The sequence below is a fragment of the Pristiophorus japonicus genome, chromosome 21 (genome assembly GCF_044704955.1).
Source record: "Pristiophorus japonicus isolate sPriJap1 chromosome 21, sPriJap1.hap1, whole genome shotgun sequence".
In the NCBI taxonomy this organism is placed as follows: Eukaryota; Metazoa; Chordata; class Chondrichthyes; family Pristiophoridae; genus Pristiophorus; species Pristiophorus japonicus.
This window is the reverse complement of record NC_091997.1, coordinates 86,193,324-86,207,736: the sequence shown is the minus strand read 5'-3', so window position 1 is coordinate 86,207,736 and position 14,413 is coordinate 86,193,324. Positions and strand designations below refer to the sequence as shown.

The 14,413-nt window shown below is 45.2% G+C and overlaps 2 protein-coding genes across 2 annotated transcripts in view; both read right to left on the bottom strand.

Moving 5' to 3' along the window:
• LOC139234168 (solute carrier family 25 member 44-like) overlaps positions 1-14,413 on the bottom strand; it is a 56,889-nt gene that overhangs the window by 1,141 nt on the left and 41,335 nt on the right. The gene's annotated exons all lie outside the window — the stretch shown is intronic.
• Positions 1-14,413, bottom strand: part of skic8 (SKI8 subunit of superkiller complex) — a 127,148-nt gene that overhangs the window by 84,417 nt on the left and 28,318 nt on the right. The gene's annotated exons all lie outside the window — the stretch shown is intronic.

The window sequence follows — 14,413 nt, the reverse complement described above, 5'->3', positions numbered from 1 at the left end:
TAATCTGGGGATGTGAGTTCAAATCCCACCATGTGGGGCGAATTTAAATTCAGTTAATTAAATAAATCTGGAATAAAAAGCTAGTATCAGTAATGGTAAGCATGAAACTAATGGATTGTCATAAAAACCCATCTGGCTCACTTAATGTCGTTGAGGGAAGGAAATCTGCCATCCTTGCCTGGTCTGGCCTGCATGTGACTCCAGACCCACAGCAATGTGGTTGACTCTTAAATGGCCTAGCAAGCCACTCAGTTATCAAGAAGGCAGCTCAGCACCACCACTTTGTCAAGGACAGTTATGGATGGGCAATAAATGTTGGCCTTGGCAGCAGCGATGCCCACATCCAATGAATTTTTAAAAAATTAGACTGAATTTGGGTTAATTCGAGGGAGTTTGGTTATTTCGAGGGAGTTTGGTTAATTCAAAGAAGTTTGGTTAATTCAAAGAAATTTGGTTAATTGGAATGAGTTTGGTCAATAGGAATCTATGTAATACATACGATATTGAAGTTATTTAAAATAAAACAGAACCGAAACTAAACAAAGCAGGGAGACTGATATTTGATCGTGAACCCTGTTTGTCGATCAACCTTTAGTGCTCGTTGCCAACGGTTACAGAAGGCACGTCGTACAGTTTTAAACATAAACAAACAATGCGGCCTTTAGCCAGTCCTGAGTCCAATCCCTCGGGCTGTATTTATTTGTAGGGCCGCTGATCGCTCACATCACAAGGACATAAATCTTCTTCATTCTTTGAGGGGTTAGCTGAATGATTAGGGTCACCTTGGTCAGCCGCCTGCATTGCGTTGTTTTATCACGTGAATAAAGGGCTGCAGGGTTGCATTGAGTATGAGGGCTTCGGGGGATTGCCTGAGGTGATGGGGGAGATGGTTGTCTCCGGGCCCGATGATGGAGTTGATGCCTGGCTGGGTTTTATTATCTCGGGCCTGTGTCACTCCAGCAGCTCAGCCTTTGTTACCCTGGCAGGTGCCTGACAGCCCGCCGCTGATGGATGGCCAGCGGAACAATCAGGTTGTCTCAACAGGCGATCTTCAGGGGGAAGGAGGGATGATGGAGGGAGCAGGGCAGCATGTGCCCTATCTGCCAGCCGTCTCCTCGGTGACATCTGGTGTCTTGTGGGAGAACGCACAAAGGCAGAGGGCAGGGTCTGCGGAGCTGTCAATGAGACATATGCGGCAAAAGGTGCAGCAGATCAGAGTCAAAGGATGACACATGTGTCTGTAAACGACTCCCCAAAGCAAGCATGGGGAATAAAGTTAGGTACAAGGGTATTTGATAAAGTGAGCGCGTGTGGGAGGGTCAGTGTACGCACGGACTTTGGCTCGGTACAAAAATATATAAACCGGGGGGAGTTAGACCAGTCTGAGAAAGCAGCATTCTCCAACTGGGATTCACTGTCGCTTGTGTTTATTGCTCTGTAACTCCCCCAATTTAATGCACCATGGACCCTTGCAGCCTTCCCAGAAAGTATCTGCCAGAGAGGGGCCAGATATGATTTATCAGGATTGAATTTCCTACCTACCCTCTCTTCAGCTCACTTTTGAGCGTTGTTGCCAAGGTGTATGTTTCAGTGCATCCGGGAGGGCGCTGAGCCCCTCGCGTCCCGTCGCCGAGAGCATGCAGAAAACAAGCGCGGGCAGCGGAAGGAGCGTGCGGCAAACCAGACTCCCCACCCACCCTTTCCCTCAACCACTGTCTGTTCCACCTGTGACAGAGACTGTAATTCCCGTATTGGACTGTTCAGCCACCTGAGAACTCACTGTTGGAGTGGAAGCAAGTCTTCCTCGATTTCGAGGGACTGCCTATGATGATGATTAGTGCTCTGAAGTCATTGCGTTTCCCTTATTGACTTCGTCGATACAATTATTTTTGTGTATCATTAAATCAAGTGCCCCCTTTTGTAAGGGCATCAAAACCCACAAATTAACAATGCAACTTTGTCAAATCAAATTAAAATTTGGTTGCCGGGGGTGATGATGTACTCCAGTCCCTCCGGCGCCCATCTCTCGCAGAAGGCCGCGAGCGTACCAGCGGACACCACGTGCTCCATCTCCAGGGACACCCTGGCTCGCGTTGTCAATACATACCCCTCTATTACTGTATCGACACATAACGCTCCGATAGCTAATCACCACATAACACCCGATTACATTATTGAGGCACAGCCCTCTATTACAACCCTACAGCTGAAGCACTCTTCAGTATGATGCTGTGCAATATTATCATATGATGATTTGGTGTATTTATGTGTACCCACTATTTCAATGGTGTTAATCTGTTTATTTCATAAGGTCATATGAAATAGTCGGCCATTCGGCCCCTCGAGCCTGCTCCATCATTCACTGAGAACATGGCTGATCTTCGACCTCAACTCCACCTTCCTGCACTGTCCCCATGTTCCTTAATTTCATTAATATCCAAAAATCTATCGATCTTTGTAAATATACTCAACCACTAAGTGTACATTGGTTATATTCTCTATTAAAACAGTGAAGGAGTGTGTTGCAAGCAGGCAAAGTCCTCGCACAATAATATTGCACAGCAGAATTTCAAGCTGAGGAAATTGCAATTATTAACGTAACTCGACAAGGCATGTTAGAATCTCGCCACATGCCCATGGTCTCCTGGATTGCCATGGTTGTGATTACGGTCGTGCTCATAGAAAATTGCGACACAGAAGGAGGCCATTCGGCCCATCGTGTCCATGCCGGTCAAAAACGAGCTACCCAGCCCAATCCCACCCTACATCTCTTGGTCCATCGCCCTATAGGTTACAGCACTTCAAGTGCACATCCAAGTACTTTTTAAATGTGGTGAGGGTTTCTGCCTCTACCACCCTTTCAGGCAGTGAGTTCCAGGCCCCCACCACCCTCTGGGTGAAAAAAATCCTCAACTCCCCTCTAAACCTTCCACAAATTACTTTAAATCTATGCCCCCTGGTTATTGACCCCCCCTCCCCCCCACCCGCTAAGGGAAATAGGTCCTTCATAGCCACTCTATCTAGGCCCCTCATAATTTTATACACCTCAATTAAATCTCTGCTCAGCCCCCTCTGTTTCAAAGAAAACAACCCCAGCCTCATAACTAAAGATTTCCAGTCCAGGCAAAATCCTCATAATTCTCCTCTGCACCCTTTCCAGTGCATCACATCTTTCCTGTATTGTGGTGACCAGAACTGCACGCAGTATTCGAGCTACAGGTAATCAAGGCCCCTTAAACAGCTCAATAATGTGTTTCATACTGTGGGGAATCACCAAGCAAAGACTGAAGACTTCCTCACAGAGTGTAGTTGGGACAGTTATCACCATTCAGCTCTCACATTCAAGAACAAACAAAACACTAATAAGATACCATGTTTAAATAGAGATGGAAGGGAAAATTTGAGGGCAAGGAAAGGGACATAAATTGAGTACATGGACAGCAGAGGAGCGCATGACGAGGGAGAATACCAAAGAGACCGGGAGAGAAGTTAAATAAATAATTAGGAAGGCAAAGAGGAACTATGAAATTAAATCATCAAGGAACATAAAACAAAATAGTAAACTATTTTCCAGGCACAGAAACAAAAAAAGTAAAGTTGGGATGGGACTAGGGCCACGAAGAGATGGACAGGATAAAATCACAGGCAGCGATAGCAGAATGGCAGATATTTACCAGGGAGACAGATCAGGTGGACATGACATCGGAAGATGGATTAAAATGATATAATTACATTTAAAATAAAAAGGGGAGAAATAGAAAATAAACTAATCAAACTCAAAGAGGATAAAACATCTCGTCTGGACAGATTACATCCATGCATTTTAAAAGAATCTAAAGAGATAGCAGAGGCACTATTACCCATATTTAATAATTCATTAGAAAAAGGTGTAGTGCCAGAGAACTGGCGGATAGCTAACCGTTTACCTATATTTAAGAAGGGGGATAGAAAATGTCCATGGAACTATAGACCAGTCAGCTTAACATCAGCAGTAGGAAAAATAATGGAATTCCAACTAAAGGAGAAAATAGAAAAAATCTAGGAATCAAAAGTATAATAATGAATAGATGACTTTCAAAAGGGAAAAATCTTGCTTGACCAACCTCACGGAATTCTTTGAAGTATCAGAGAGAGTAGACAAGGGTAATGTAGTAGATGTGATATATCTAGATTTTCAAAAGGCCTTCGATAAGGTACCCGATAATAGGCTAATGAACAAAGTCAGAGCATGTGCAGTCAGGGGGCAAGTAGCAGAATGGATCGCTAACTGGCTTCAAGTCAGAAAGTAGAGAGTAGGGATAAAGGGTAGCTATTCACAATGGCAGAAGGTGGGTAGTGGTGTTCCACAAGGATCAGTGCTGGGACCACTGTTGTTCACAATTTATATTAATGATTTAGACTTTGGAATCAAGAACACAATTTCTAAATTTGTGGAGGACAGCAAATTAAGGGCAATAGTCAATAATGAGGAGGACTGCAACAACTTACAAGAGGACATTAATAAACGTGAAGGAATGGGCATATACTTGGCAAATGAATTTTAACACAGATAAGAGATTTTGGTAAGAAAAATAAGGAGGTCATGTATTACTTGGAAAATAAAAATCTAAATGGGCTAGGGGAACAGAGGGATCTGGGAGTACAAATACACAAATCACTATAAGTTGTGACACAGATTAACAAGGCCATAAAAAAGCAAACCAAGCACTAGGGTTTATTTCTAGAGGGTAGAATTGAAAAGTGGAGCAGTTATGCTAAACCTGTATCGAATCTTGATTAAACCGTGCTTGGAGCACTGCGTACAATTGGTTGCCATATTATAAAAAGGATATAGAGGCACTGGAGAGGGTGTAAAAAAGATTTACAAGATTGATACCGAAACTGAGATTATACCTATCAGGAAATGATGAACAAGTTGCCTTGAAACGAGAAGGCTGAGGGGTGATCTAATAGAGGTCTTTAAAATTCTGAAAGTTTTTGATAGAGTGGATACAGAGAGAATGTTTCCACTTGTGGGGAAGAGCATAACTAGAGGCCATCAATATAAGTTAGTCACCAAGAAATCAAATGCTGGTTGGGCCGATTGGCCTGTTTCTGTGCTGTGTATTCAGAAAAAACGTCTTTACTCAGGGAATGCTGAGAATGTGGAACTTGCTCCCACAGGGAGTGGTTGAAGCGAATAGTATCGATGCATTTAAGAGGAGATATATAAGGGAGAAAGGAATAGAGTGTTATGCTGACAGTTAGATGAGGAAAGACGGGAGGAAGCTCGAGTGGAGCATAAACGCCAGCATGGACTGGTTGGGCCGAATGGCCTGTTTCTGAGTGGTATATCCTGTGCAATACCTTCTAGTGACTGGCTCAGAGCTACACTGGAAGCTCGGAGACAGGTTGTCTGACTATCTTATCACTTTATTTGGTGCAGGGTCTGGACATATACTGGGATTGGGGATCACTTTCCCAAAAGTCCTTTGAAGATTTCTTTGAAGGGAAAACTTATTGCAACATTGGACACTGCATTCATATAGCGCCTTTCACAACCTCAAGATGTCCCAAAGCACTTTGCAGCCAATGCTATACTTTTTGGAAATGTTGTCACTGTTGTAATGTGGGTAACGCGGCAGCCAATTTGTGCACAGCAAGCTCCCACAAACAGCAATGTGATAATGACCAGATAATCTGTTTTGTAGTGATGTTGATTGAGGGATAAATATTGGCCAGGACACCGGGGATAACTCCCCTGCTCTTCTTCAAATAGTGCCATGCCTTTATATCCTCTTAACGTCTCATCTGAAAGATGGCACCTTGGACAGTGCAGCACTCCCTCAGTCCTGCACTGGACTGTCAGCCTGGATTGTGTGCTCACGTCCCTGGAGTATAAAAAGGCGAATGGAATGCTTGGTTTTGTACCTAGAGGCACAGAATACAAAAGCATAGGAGATGATGCTGAGTCAGTACAAGACCTTAGTAAGGCTGCAGTTGGAGTATTGTGCACAGTTTTGGTGGATTCCATTATAGGATATATAAAGGGTAGTAAAAGTATGGATTCACTGGGATATTACCAGGGACGAGGGGGTTACAGCTGTGAAGAGACACTTGAAACTTTAGGGTTTTATTCATTAGAGCTGAGAAGGTTAAGGGGTACAAATTGCCCCCCGCCCAAAATGGGGCATTCCCACCCCGTTTCGGTGGTTTTTACCACAACTGTGGTTCAGGTCGGCTCTTTCGCGCAATTCTACTCTTTGTTTTTTTTTGTTTTGATCCGGAAGTTGGTGTAAATGGGGACGGTGACATCACCTGAGGGGTGGATATGGGATGGTGACATCACCTGAGGGGCGGAGATGGGGGCGGTGACATCACCTGAGGGGCAGAGATGGGTCAGTGACCTCACTTGAGGGGCGGATATGAGGCGGTGACTACACGTGAGGGGCAGATATGGGACGGTGACATCACCTGAGGGGCGGAGATGGGTGGTGACCTCACCTGAGGGGCGGATATGGGGCAGTGGCATCACCCGAGGGGCAGATATGGGGCGATGACATCACCTGAGGGGCGGATATGGGGCAGTGACATCCCCTAGGGGGCGGATATGGGGCGGTGACATCGCCTGAGGGGCGGATATGGGGCGGTGACATCGCCTGAGGGGCGGATATGGGGCGGTGACATCACCTGAGGGGCGGAGATGGAGCGGTGACTACACCTGAGGGGCGGAGATGGGGCAGTGACATCACCTGAGGGGCGGATATGGGGCGGTGACATCACCTGAGGGGCGGAGATGGAGCGGTGACTACACCTGAGGGGCGGATATGGGGCGGTGACGTCACCTGAGGGGCGGATAAGCGTCGGTGACATCACCTGAGGGGCGGATATGGGGCGGTGACATCACCTGAGGGGCAGAGACGGGGCGGTGACATCACCAAGTTTCTGGCTTGACAGATCGCTGCATGTCGGGAGCGAGGACAGTCCCACGGCAGAGATTGGGCTATTTGCCCATCTCTTGCCCTGCGAATGTCCTTAAAACTCTTTACCAGCATAAGAGTTTAAAAACATATCAAAAACATATTAAAATAAAATTTAAAAATACAGATTTATGTTAAAAACCCTGCCCACTCAGGTAATTTTATTTTAAACCATAATTAAAACTTTTTTTAAAAATCTGCAAATATATATTTTTTTCAAAAACATTTCTATCAACTTTAATTTCTATAATGTATTTATGTGAGGTGTTTTTAAAATGTTTTATGTAGTGTTTGGATGTTTGGGGGTATTTCGGATTCATAATAATAGGAGTTCCAGACTTACGAAACTCCTAGTACTATGAATGAGAAAATACTTTACCGTGATTGGGTGTCCAGGCCCACGTGATTCCTACGGACGTCCCAATGTGAACGCACTCCGTTCCGCAAGAAGAGGAGGCCTCGAGTCTGGGATCTCTGGTGAGCGTTCCACCAAAAGGTAACAGAGCATCTTTTGTCCTATTTTTAGTCGAACGCCCGCGGGAAGAAACTGGGATTTCAGGGCCAGTGACACAAAGAATTAAATAGAACTCACTCAGAATATAAAATATTAAATGGGTTATATAAAGTAACTGCTGCATCTTATTTTAAAATTAGGCACCAGTCTCTTGTAATTCTTTGTGGCTGGTTTCAAAATGCATTGACAGAGTCCTGAACCCACCCTCTCAGCAGTGAAGGCAGAACCAACAAAGGGCAAGGAGAGAGAAGACCTTAAACAAGAGATTTGATTGAAGAGACTCTATAACGCTTGCTTTTCATTTTGTTCCAAATTGCTTGTTTAAGAATACCCCTTAATTTCTTACTTTAAATTAAATGTCATTCATTCTCGGGGTATAGGCATTGCTGGAAAGGCCAAAAGAAAGTAAAGGATGGTATCAAATTGAAAACAAAGGCAAGCAAGACTTGCATTTATATAGCGCCTTTCATGACCACCGGACGCCTCAAAAGCGCTGTACAACTAATGGAGTACATTTGGAGGGTAGTCACTGTTGTAATCTGGGAGATGCAGCAGCCAATTTGCGCACAGCAAGCTCCCACAAACAAGGCATACGAAGGACAGTGGAAGGCCAGAGGATTAGGAAATTTTTAGAAACCAGCAAAGGACGATTAAAAAAATAATAAAGAGCAAGAAGATGGTTTATGAGAGTAAACTAGCAAGAAGTAACAGACAGTTAGTTGGAGCTTTTACAGGTATATAGAAAGGAAGAGAGTAGTTAAAGTAAATATTGGTCCCTTATTTTGTATCGGTCTTCATGGGAGAAGACACTAAAAGCATCCCAATAATTGATAAATCAGGGGCTATAGGGAGAGGGGAACTTAAAACAATTACTATCACTAAAGAAAATGTACTCGGTAAACTAATGGGACTAGAAGTGGACAAGTCCCCTGGACCTGATGGCCTGCGTCCTCGGATCTTAAAAGAAGTGGCTGCAGAGATAGTGGATGCATTAGTTGTAATCATTGAGGGTGTTGCACGGAGCAGTCCTGTGCAATAAGTTTTTCAGTCGGTTCACGGGCTCCCACACGCTTGTAATATCTGCAATCTAGAGGAGTCCGTGTTCCATGTGTATATTGAGTGTGTGAGGTTGCAGCCCCTCTTCCAATATCTGAAGGGGCTGCTCCTCAAATTCTGGTTGCAGTTCAGTCCCACACTCCTGATCTTTGGGCACCCTGTGCAGAGGGGATTGGGAAGGTTCGAAGGCCACCTCGTAGGACTGCTCCTGGGCATGGCCAAGGGGGCCATCAGCCGGTCCAGGCAGCGGGCGGTCGAGGGGGTCGTTCAGCCTGACTGCCTGCCTCTCTTCCGCAGTTACATCCGGGCCATGGTGTCCCTGGAGATGGAGCACGCGGTGTCCACCGGTACGCTCGCGGCCTTCCGCGAGAGGTGGGCGCCGGAGGGACTGGAGTGCATCACTGCCCCCGGCAACCAAACTTTAATTTGATCCTTAATGTTTAAAGTTTAATTTGTCTATGTTTGTCGGTTTTAGTGCCCCACCCCTTATAGCCAGTGGGCACTTATATAATTTGTGTTTCTAGTGCCATCAAAAAAAACAAGGGGGCACTTGAAAGGTTTTTGGAGTGCGACCTCCCTTTAATCGGGGGCACTTGTTTAATGTTCACAAATAAAATAGTTGGAGACAAGCAGGTTCTGCTGCCATTAACTTGAGTCCCACAGAACCTGCCTTACCTGCTCCCAGTGCAGGCCCACAAGGCAGCAGCTCTGCCAATTATGTTTGAAGCAAATAAAAACAGAAAATGCTGGAAATACTTTTTTAAAAATTCGTTCATGGGATGTGGACGTCACTGGCCAAACCAGCATTTATTGCCCATCCCTAATTGCCCTCGAGAAGATGTGAACCGCCTTCTTGAACCGCTGCAGTCCGTGTGGTGAAGGTACTCCCACAGTGCTGTTGCGGAGGGAGTTGTAGGATTTTGACCCACGGACGATGAAGGAACAGCGATATAGTTCTAAGTCAGGATGGTGTGTGACTTGGAGGGAAATGTGGAAGTGGTGGTGTTCCCATGCGCCTGCTGGTGTTGTCCTTCTAGGTGGTAGAGGTCGTGGGTTTGGGAGGTGCTGCCGAACAATCCTTGGTGAGTTGCTGCAGTGCATCATCTTCAACATCATCATAGGAAGTCCCTCGTATCGAGGATAACTTGCTTCCACGCCAAAAAGAGATGAGTTTGCAGGTGTTTCAATGAAGGACCTAATATTTCAGATCCTAAGCTACATGTTAAAGGGTGGAAGATGCCTGTGCCTAGATTTTTTAATGTGTGGTGGCCGTTGCACACCAGCCACCGCACGGGCTTGGACCAGTGGCAAGGATTAACCAAGACGGCTGCAGCGCATCTTGTAGATGGTACACACTGCAGCCACGGTACGTCGGTGATGGAAGGAGTGAGTGTTTAAGGTGGTGGATGGGGTGCCGATCAAACGGGCTGCTTTGTCCTGGATGGTGTCGAGCTTCTTGAGTGTTGTTGGAGCTGCAACTCATCCAGGCAAGTGGAGAGTATCCCATCACACTCCTGACTTGTGCCTTGTAGATGGTGGAAAGGCTTTGGGGAGTCAGGAGGTGAGACACTCGCCGCAGAATACCCAGCCTCTGACCCGCTCTTGTTGCCACAGTATTTATGTGGCTGGTCCAGTTAGGTTTCTGGTCAATGGTGACCCCAGGATGTTGATGGTGGAGTATTCAGCGATAGTAATGCCGTTGAATGTCAAAAGGCGATGGTTAGACTCTCGATTGTTTTAGATAGTCATTGCCTGGCACTTGTGTGGTGTTAGAGGGAATTAGATATGGCCTTTACGGCTAACGGGATCAAGGAGTATGGAGAGAAAGCAGGAAATGGGTACTGAGTAGAATGATCAGCCGTGATCTTATTGAATGGTGGTGCAGGCTCGAAGGGCCAAATGGCCTACTCCTGCACCTATTTTCTATGTTTCTATGTTTAATCTAACAAAATTCCCTGGATTCTGGAGAGGTCCCAGTGGATTGCAAATCCGCAAATGTGATGCCCCTATTTAAGGAAAGATGGAGACAAAAAGCAGGAAACTATAGACCAGTTAGCCTAATATCTGTGATTGGGAAAATGGTAGAGTCCATTATTAAGGAAGTAGCAGCAGGACATTTAGAAAAGCATAATACAGTCAAGCAGAGTCAGCATGGTTTTATGAAAGGGAAATCGTGTTTGACAAGTTTGCTGGAGTTCTTTGAGGATGTAATGAGCAGGGTGGATAATGGGGAACCAGTAGATGTTGTGTATTTGGATTTCCAGAAGGCATTCGATAAGGTGCCACTTAAAAGGTTACTGCACAAGATGGGGTTGGGGATAATATATTAGCATGGATAGAGGATTAGCTAACTAACAGAAAACAGAGAGTGGGGATAAATGGGTCATTTTCAGGTTGGCAAACTGTATCTAGTGGGTTGCCGCAGGGATCGGTGCTGGGGCCTCAACTATTTACAATCTATATTAATGAATTGGATGAAGGGACCGAGTGTAATGTAGCCAAATTTGCTGATGATACAAAGATGGGTAGAAAAGCAAATTGTGAGGAGGACACAAAGCATCTGCAAAGGGATATAGACAGGCTAAGTGAATGGGCAAAAGTTTGGCATTATGGAGTATAATGTGGGAAAATATGAGGTTATCCACTTAGGTAGGAAAAATAAAAAAGCTAATTATTATTTAAATGAGGAGAGATTACAAAATGCTACGGTACAGAGGGACCTGGGGGTCCTTGTACATGAAACACAAAAAGTTAGTATGCAGGTACAACAAGTAATTAGGAAGGCAAATGGAATGTTGGCCTTTATTGCAAGGGGGATGGAGTATAAAAGCAGAGAAGTCCTGCTACAACTGTACAGGGTATTGGTGAGGCCACACCTGGAGTACTGCATACAGATTTGGTCTCCTTATATAGGAGGGATATACTTGCACTGGAGACAGTTCATAGAAGGTTCACGAGATGAAGGGGTTGTCTTATGAAGAAAGGTTGAGCAGGTTGGGCCTATACTCATTGGAGTTTAGAAGAATGAGAGGTGATCTTATTGAAATGTATAAGATTCTGAGGGGGCTTGACAGGGTAGATGCAGAGAGGATATTTCCCCTCGTGGGGGAATCTAAAACTAGGGTGCATAGTTTCAGAATAAGGGGCCGCCCATTTAAAACAGAAATGAGGAGGAATTTCTTCTCTCAGAGGGTCGTGAATCTTTGGAATACTCTGCTCCAGAGAGCTGTGGAGGCTGGGTCATTGAATATATTTAAGGTGGATATAGACAGGTTTTTGAACGATAAGGGAGTGAAGGGTTATGGGGAGCATAATTCCAACTATTTTTTTTATTCATTCCTGGGATGTGGGCATCGCTGGCAAGGCTGGCATTTATTGCCCATCCCTAATTGCCCTTGAGAAGGTGGTGGTGAGCCGTCTTCTTGAACCGCTGCAGTCCGTGTGGTGAAGGTGCTCCCACAGTGCTGTTAGGGAGGGAGTTCCAGGATTTTGACCCAGCGACGGTGAAGGAACAGCGATATATTTCCAAGTTAGGAAACTTGGAGGGGAACTTGGCGAGGTGGTCATAGAATCACAGAAATTTACAGCACAGAAGGAGGCCATTTTGGCCCATTGTGTCCCCACCGGCCGACAAAGAGCTATCCAGCCTAAACCCACTTTTGAGCTCTCGGTCCGTAGTCCTGTACTTTAAGTGCACATCCAAGTATTTTTTAAATATGGTGAGGGTTTCTGCCTCTACCACCCTTTCAAGCAGCGAGTTCCAGACTCCCACCACCCTCTAGGTGATGAAATTTCCCCTCATATCTCCCTATCCACTCCCCTCATAATTTTATACCCCTCAATCAGGTCTCCCCTCAGCCTCCTCTATTCCAAAGAAAACAGACCCAGCATCTCCTATCTTAACTCATAGCCAAAATTCTCCAGTCAAGGTAATATTCTTGTAAATCTCCTCTGTGCCCTCTCCAGTGCAATCACATATTTCCTGTAATGTGGTGATCAGAACTGCACGCAGCACTCCAGCTGTGGCCTAACCAGTGTTTTATGCAGTTCAAGCCTAACCTCCCTGCTCTTGTATTCCATGCCTCAACTAATAAAGGCAAGTATTCCGAATGCCTTCTTAACCACCTTATCTACCTGGCCTGCTACCTTCAGGAATCTGTGGACTTGCACTCCAAGGTCCCTTTGTTCCTCTACACTTTTCAGTGTCCTACCATTTAATGTGTATTCCCTTGTCTTGTTACCCCTCGCCAAATGCATTACCTCACACTTCTCCGGATTGAATTCCATTTGCCACTGTTCTGACCAATATATTGATATCTTCCTGCAATCTGCAGCTTTCTTCTTCATTATCAACCACACAGCCTATTTTTGTATCATCTCCAAACTTCTTAATCATACCCCCCAACATTTAAGTCCAAGTCATTGATATATACCAAAAAAAAGCAAGGGACCCAGCACTGGGCCCTGCGGAACCCCACTGGATGCAGTCTTCCGGTCACAAAAACACCCATCAACCATTACGCTTTGCTTCCTGCCTCTGAGCCAATTTTGGATCCAACTTGCCACTTTGCCCTGTATCCTATGGGCTTTTACTTTCGTGATCAGTCTGTCATGTGGGACCTTATCAAAAGCTTTGCTAAAATCCATATACACTACAACGTACACACTGCCCTCATTGAGCCTCCTGGTTACCTTCTCGAAAAATTAAATCAAGTTAGTCAGACACGACCCTCCCTTAACAAATCCGTGCTGACTGTCCTTGGTTAATCCATGTCTTTCAGGATTTTGGTGGTGTTCCCATACTCATGCTGCCCTGTCCTTCTAAGTTGTAGAGGTTGTGGGTTTGGGCACAGTAAGATATCCTTTTTGTGTTGTCATATGAAACCAGTTTCTCGGTACTAAATAGGATTTAAACTAGTTGGACTTTATCAACATTGGCACTGTCCCACAGTGTAAGAAATTGTATAAAACAATGAAACAAATATTCAAACACCGTCGCATCTTCTGGACTATTTGCCGATTTCACTTTTCATCATTTGTGCTCAGGAAGATGCTTTGACACCACGGCCTGTGGGCCTGCAGTTACAGATTGCTCTACTTTTGACCCCAATGCACAATAAGTGAATAAGCTGCCCCTGGCTGGTTTTGTACAATGGGTTGAAGGAAATTGTCTGATATTAGTGCAATGGCCTGTTAATTTAACGATGAATCCATCCATGGCTACAGTGATTTAATAAACACTTGTGAATGCACAATGCAGATCTGTTCGCTTGATGATCCAAGCATTTCCAAGTGGGGGACTGTGGCCTCGGGGTGGAGATGGGCTTCGAAAAAAAAATGTCTAAGGGGCCACTTTCAGAAAATTAATATACAAAGTCTAATAGAAATCTGGAACTCTCCCCCCAATAGACTGTGGATGCTGGGGAACATTTGGAGCATTCAAGGTAAGGGAGTTAAGAGTTATGGGGAGTGGGCGGGGAAGTGGAGCTGAGCCCAGGATCAGATCAACCATGATCTTATTGAATCTCGAGGGGCCAAATGGCCTACTCCTGTTCCTATTTCTTATAGAAACATAGAAAATAGGTGCAGGAGCAGGCCATTCGAGCCTGCACCACCATTCAATATGATCATGGCTGATCATGCAACTTCAGTACCCCATTCCTGCTTTCTCTCCATTTGATCCCTTTAGCCGTAAGGGCCACATCTAACTCCCTTTTGAATATATCTAACGAACTGGCCTCAACAATGTTTCTTATGTAAGAGTATCAAGGGATATGGAACAAAGACGGGTAAATGGAGTTGAGGTCGACATAAGCCATGGCAGAGCGGGCTAGAGGAGCTGAATGGCCTCCTCCTGTCCCTAAGGTTCCCATGATCCTGGAAC